This window comes from Galendromus occidentalis, unplaced genomic scaffold (genome assembly GCF_000255335.2).
Source record: "Galendromus occidentalis unplaced genomic scaffold, Mocc_1.1 scf7180000077431, whole genome shotgun sequence".
Lineage (NCBI taxonomy): Eukaryota > Metazoa > Arthropoda > Arachnida > Mesostigmata > Phytoseiidae > Galendromus > Galendromus occidentalis.
In genome coordinates, this window is record NW_003805419.1 from 415216 (window position 1) to 421703 (window position 6488).

The following is a 6488-nucleotide window of genomic DNA, read 5'->3' on the forward strand; positions in this document are numbered from 1 at the left end:
GTACGGAACCCGGGACAGGAGGTCACAGAGGAGTCCCGCTTTCGGACTTCTGATCCGCTGGGGTTTTGCATAGGCATGGGGTAAAGATCAGAGAGATCCCGTCCCTCTTGCGCGGCAGCGACGTGAAGGCCGTCATTCGAATCCGTATGGTGGCGTACGCCCATGCTTTACGGATTTCGAGTCTTGTCAAACTTCACAAGCGATGACAGGGATCAAGTAAATTATGAAGTTGTCGTAATCGAGCCAGAAGAATCGACGCTCGAAGTATCTCCTCGCGAAGGACTTGATGATTCAATATTGGTGCCGGGCTACCCGGATTCCCCCAAGGTGATGCCTGAAAACGTAGATAACAGATCGGAGGGAGCACCCGACGGAAACGAAATCTTTCAGAGAGAAAACGCGCGACGGAGGATCTTCATGAGGAGTCTCATCATCAGGGGTATCAGGACTATTCGAGCCAACGCCTAAGCGATGCGAGCACCTCCCGAGCAGTCAAATGACTACGGCTGGATCGTTGAAACTTACTCAAACAGAAATGTTGCGGTCGAATAATCCCGCCACGAACGGTCGCGAGGGATACCGATGAGCTTGACGCTGGAACATTTCGCAGCCCCAAATCCAAATTGAGTTGATGGGCAGAGACATTCAGGTGTGTTGTATCCATCAAGTCGATGAGTCGGGATGATCCGTCTTAAGACGCATTTTTGGCTTTACGTAACCCAAGTCCCAGGCAGAAAACTCCATCAATTGACGGCGGAGCAAATCGGCTTCTCGAGTTTCCTCTTCGATTCTTTTCTCTTCCTGAATCCATAAGAGAATCTCTCGGAAAAGCCGAGCTGAGAAAAGAGAAACTCTCATCCGAGCGATCTTTCGACTAAGTGAATCCATTTAAGCGTTCAAAAGACGCTGCTCCTATATTTTCGTCTCTCTTAGCTCCGACTTCAGCCATCGGAGACACAATTTCTTCGAAGACTCAACCAGAGCGACCAGAGGTTCGCTGAAACTTCTGCCCGAGAGCGATTCTTTTTCCTTGTCGATTCCCCGATGCAGGGTTCGCCATTCCCGAGTGATACTGGAGGATGATGGATATTACACAAGGAGGAGGAAGATGGCCGGGATGGATGCTCCGGCGGCGGGTTGGTCGCTCGGGCCAGCAACAGGTAGCTGATCGACCGAGCGACCGACCATCCGCCCGCTCGCCCGCCCAACCGCCCGATCGACGCTCCGGGTGGACGAGTGGTCGGCCAGAAGAAACAAAAGAGACATCGATCAATTTAATGCCGCCGCCGCTGCTGCTCCACTCGAATAAATTGATATTCTCATCTGCTCCATTACTCCATGGACTATCGAAGCAAGCACCGATTCAAGCTTCCGTCTTGCAGCTCCTGGATCTTTGGCTTATTCTTCGGCTATCGCAGCAGTGGCACAATGGCCAATGTATGTATGTAACGTTTAGTCGCTCAATAAACCTTCGGAGAAGGCGGTAATTTTTGAAAACCTGCGACGAGATATAGTTGTTGAGCCAGTCTGTCCGTCTGTGTGTCAGTTAGTCAGTCAGTCAGTCAGTCGGTATGTCGGTCGGTCGTTCCCTTCTAGCCCACGGCAGCCGCATCGAGCTTGCTCCTTTTCTTCGGACGAGCGACGGCTGTCGCACAAACCCCTAATAGTGTTTCATTTTTTTCTGTTTCGGCGAAAAATATATTCAACACTTGAAGGAAACATTACAATTACTTCTAAAATGAAAGCAAAGAACACTTACAGCGCGAGCGAGCCATCCAACAAACAGTCTGGCGAACGATTGCCTGACAGAAATACGAACGACGAACAGAACACTTCTTGATGTCTTCGAAAACCGCCTCGCCTCGAGCGTTGTGGAAACTGTTCGCTCTCTGAAATTTTCTTCCTCCGCACTCACACCTTGAATCGACTGCAGGGACGACGGCGGTCGATGGAATCACAGTCCCCATTGCGCCTGCTGTGATCCATTTAGTGCTTGCCGATTTTGTGCTCATTGCGTGGCGATTGTAGGTTATTCATTGTCTGAAGGAGACAAAGGAACACACCGCTGGTACGAAGGATTCGAAGTCGAATGATTTCTGGAGAGTTCTGTCACCGAACGACTAAATGTTCCATTTTATTATTGCTTGCACACATATCTTGATCGAAAAAATGATTTCGTCTCATGCATAAGTATTCGACGCACCCCTCTCTTCAGTGATTCAGTTCGGACTAGTGCGCGGGACCGCTCGAGGAACAATGCTTTCTTGAGATTACTGCGCTCGGATAACTCCTTCCTTCCTTCGACTGACTGACTGATCATTTCAATCGTCATAGAATTATTATGATGATAATTTTTATCAGAACACCATTACGTGTGCCTCCGGACTTTGTCACAAGGAAGTCTGAACGGACAACAGTGAAAAATACAAAACGCTCTTTAGGGAAAACCATTGAAAACCCATCAGCTGGCACTTAGCGATCGAAGAGACCCGGCCGGTGCACCGGCTTCTCTTCGACTCGATTCAGAGCTAACTGGCTTACAGGTAGAGCCGAACCGACGAAAAGACTGAAAATGAATCCGAAAACGATGAGCAATCGAGTGACCGGCAAACGGCAGCCAATCCGAAACAAATTTTTTTCCGTTCGATCGACTTGCCAGCGAAAGAAGCGAAAAACGAACGATTGGTGGGAGAACAACTCGACTTCGTGACTGGAACAGCGGCGGCAGAAACGGCACCGACCCGCCACTTCAAATGCAGTTAACCAACAAAAGTAGCATCAACGGCGGCATCCACAGTAGCAACAGCAAGTACAGTGAGTATCCCCACCTGACGGTTTTCCATCCAGCTGACCTCTCGCCGAGATGGAAAGTCTCGACGTCCCACAATCAGCTGTTCTCTGAAAATTCCCCCCGCGTGTCTCCTCTCTGTGGACGTGCCTTCCGATCCGGGCTCGCTGATTGCACAAACTCGCTCACATCGACTACGGAGTGGGATCGACTACTCGGCGAATCGATTCCTCTGTCTGATGAGTGAGCGAGCGATCCAGATCATTCCAGAAGGAAAAACATTTCTCTCGAGTAATCGCTTCTGTTTCATTAATCGACGGCTTTGTTTTGGTCGCGGAGAGAATCGACGGCGCATAATTTGAGATCGGCCTGACCACGGTCGCGAACGAATGAGAAGACGGTGTTCGTATGTGGGGCTGCGTGATTTCTCTACCAAACTTTTCCGATCAAAATTTCATTGACGGCTCGATTCGGAACCTCCGGGGCGGACGGACGGGCCGAGAAACAGAGACAATGTTTAATCGGTGCTCGAAACATGCAGAACTCGTTGTTGACCGGCCGAGCGACCGGACAGTCACGGTGGTCCAATCAGCGGATGGCCGTAATGATTCGAATGTCTGAGTCGCACAAGTCGCTCACTGACTGAAAGCCTTGTCTTCTTCTCATCCGTTCCAGTGACAATCCGCCGTTTGAATCGTAGTACATAGGTATACGAACGGCTCTCCGTAGAGGCGTGAAGAAGACTCTATCCCGAAACGCAGAAAAATCTCATTTCAGAAATAGTCGCACACCGAATGGTCTCCGGTGGAACCTCCGAACTCGGTCGGGACTAGCAAACTACAATGGCGACTTATAGACGGATCGCACTTCAACTTGAGGATATATGTATCTGCATGAAAACTCACTCCGAGGGTTCGCATCCTCAGCATTGCCCACACCGAAAACAACACAACATCAACTCCGATCTGATTGAGTCCTCTGACTTCATTGGTACCAGAGCAAATGGATTGTTCTCTAGGCCATTTTCGGAGGTTCCTCTGGTCACGTATCTCATAATCGAGTGCATAGATACAAATGTTTAATCAGGGAGTCGATTCCGGATCTTACCCACGAGTCCCGTTTCAACGATGTCGAATTCTCGCGTTTACGAGCCTAGATCTTCATTATGTTCGAAGCCATTTCCAAGCGGTCATTAAAGGGGTTTCATGGCTGGCTCCGATCTGCGGCGAATCTCGTTGAACTCCGGAAGCGGTACAATATACACCAGTCACGACTGCTCTACCTCGACTGGCAGCTCGGACTCTCTCTCTATATATGTATAGATATATCGATCATCCTATCGATAAGAAAAAGTCGTGAGCAATTTAAAATCGTCCACCATCGTCTTCTGATGAACGGTTTAAGAACGTCATCTCGACCTGACTGAGAGCCGCGGCGCTTCGGTCGGTCCGGTCTTCGGGCACGGGAATCGTTTCCAACTGAATTACGCGTCGGAGAACTTCTGCCGTGAAGTTTCCGTGCGGTATTCACACCGCAAGGCATGGTTCGAGCACGGAAGGGGAGATTCCTGCACTTGGATCGGTGCCGGAGCGCCGCACAAGCTCCACGGATTCGGAGTCGACCGCGAATCAGTGAAATCGGAGGGAACCCGAGACGAAAAGAGCCTTCCCGCCGAGGGTTTGGTCGGGTAACGAAAGAATCGTCGTAGATCAGTATAGACGCTCTCCCAAGTTGAAATTACAGAGAAATTGCTTTCGTGCGCGCGACACATTCTGATAGAAAAATTCCGACTAGTCAGAGCCGGCGGTCGAGATCGATCGCACGACGACGATGTCGACCACGGCGTCAACGACAACAGATCGAAACGGAACGAAGACGACGACGACGAGTATTCGCCGATCAGCCGAAACCACCGGAGGAGGCAGTCAGTCAGTCAGTCAGCTCACACTTGTTGCTCTTTGGTCTCCGACTCAAATCTAACGTTAACGAGGAGAACCAGAGTCCTCGCGGCCGTCACCGCCGCTTTCAGATCGAGCAGAAAAAATGCTCAGCGGCAGCACCATTGAAACTCACACAAAAGAATAGGACGACGCGCTGCTTAGGATAGATCAAAAGCAAGCTGAGGAATCTTTTGATTGGAGCCGAAATTACGTCCTCTAAAATTTGTGGCGCGAGCGCATTCTTCATATCGTGACACGAAGACCATGACTGCGACCACGACGTTCGGTGCTTCTCTTTTTTTGTCAGCGCGATTCATCGCAATTTCCAGGATGGCTCACGAGTCGGAGCCAAAACGCACCGCCGAGCAGAGCGAGAAAAAGCAGCAGGCAGATGATTGGCCATTCAGATCATCTCTGGCGGCACAGCCGTGCAAGTCGTCCGATAAACTGAATCATTTTCAATAGTTCGGCTCTGCTGACACATCGACTGGTGTCGGATGTACCCCCCCCCGCCCTCCGACAGCTTCGGATCCACATCGCACCCGAATCAGCTCCCTCCTCGGGGATCGGGGAGCTGAGGGTGGCTCGTGCAGGTTGCAGGATCTGAGTCTCTCGCGGTGTTGCTTCCGGGAATGCTTTGACGTCTACGAGTCCAATCTTCTCTCTCGCGAAAGCATCACGATATATTCATTGGTCGGCAGAGTTAACGAGAATTCGAAACTGAGAGCCTTTGGAATGGTCTGCGACCTGATCCAGATTCCAGATCCCCATACATTCGAACCGGGAGACCTCTCTCCGGGTGCGGGGGCTCCGATTTCCGGAGTCTGCACAGACTCGCGTTTTCCGTTCGGCATTTGCCTTACTCCGGAAAGATCTAGTCCACCGGCTCGATGGGCGTCAAGGGTCAGCCTCCGGCTGGATACAGCATGGGAAGATATATGGAAGAGAGGTTATACTTTTGGGCCCCGACTCCCCTCCCAGACCGGAGGTTCAAGATCACTCGACAATATTGTGAGCATCATTTCCCCGGGAACGTCCCCGATCGTGACCTGCACCTCTTATCAAAACGGAAGCGATGGCTTACCATGTAGACTCTGATTCGCAGAGGTTCCAAACAAGGCTCTCGAGGAGGAGGAAGGGTGTCTGTTGCGGGTTCCGATAGGGGTCTCCGTTCGGGTTCCCTTCAGGGGGAGCTCCCACACCCCTTATTGTTGTTGACATTGGGTGATCCTAAATCAGACTCCGACGTGCACGTTATCGAAGCCCGAGGGATACGAATGTGAGTTCTTTCTCTCGCTGGAGGATTGATCGAAGGAGAAGGACATCTGCAGCCGGGAATGCGTTGACAACTACCTAGGTAGATACCTATTCATGTGTCCACGATCGTGATCCTGAAAGTCACCTTCCCGTAGGTTCAATCGGAACACACTGAAAATTGAGGGAGAGAGCCTCATACAAATTTCTCTCAGGGCTGAGATAGAGTGATTTTGTCAAGAGAAAGGTGTCTTCCACAGAGAGCTGAGAAACGGGGAGGTCGTTCGGTCGCAAGGATCGCCGGATTTGAGAGGAAGTCCTCTAACTACAAGCGAGATCGAAACGATATCGCTGGATACTTGGTCGAAATTCCATGGATGAAAGACTACGGGTGCTCATCAGTGTTGCCCTATCTATATTATGTCTAATATGTAGTTCGAGTTGCCGTGTTCGTTCGTAGAGTGATACCGAGCCGACAGTAGGTAGGTATCGTTGTAATTCTGGCT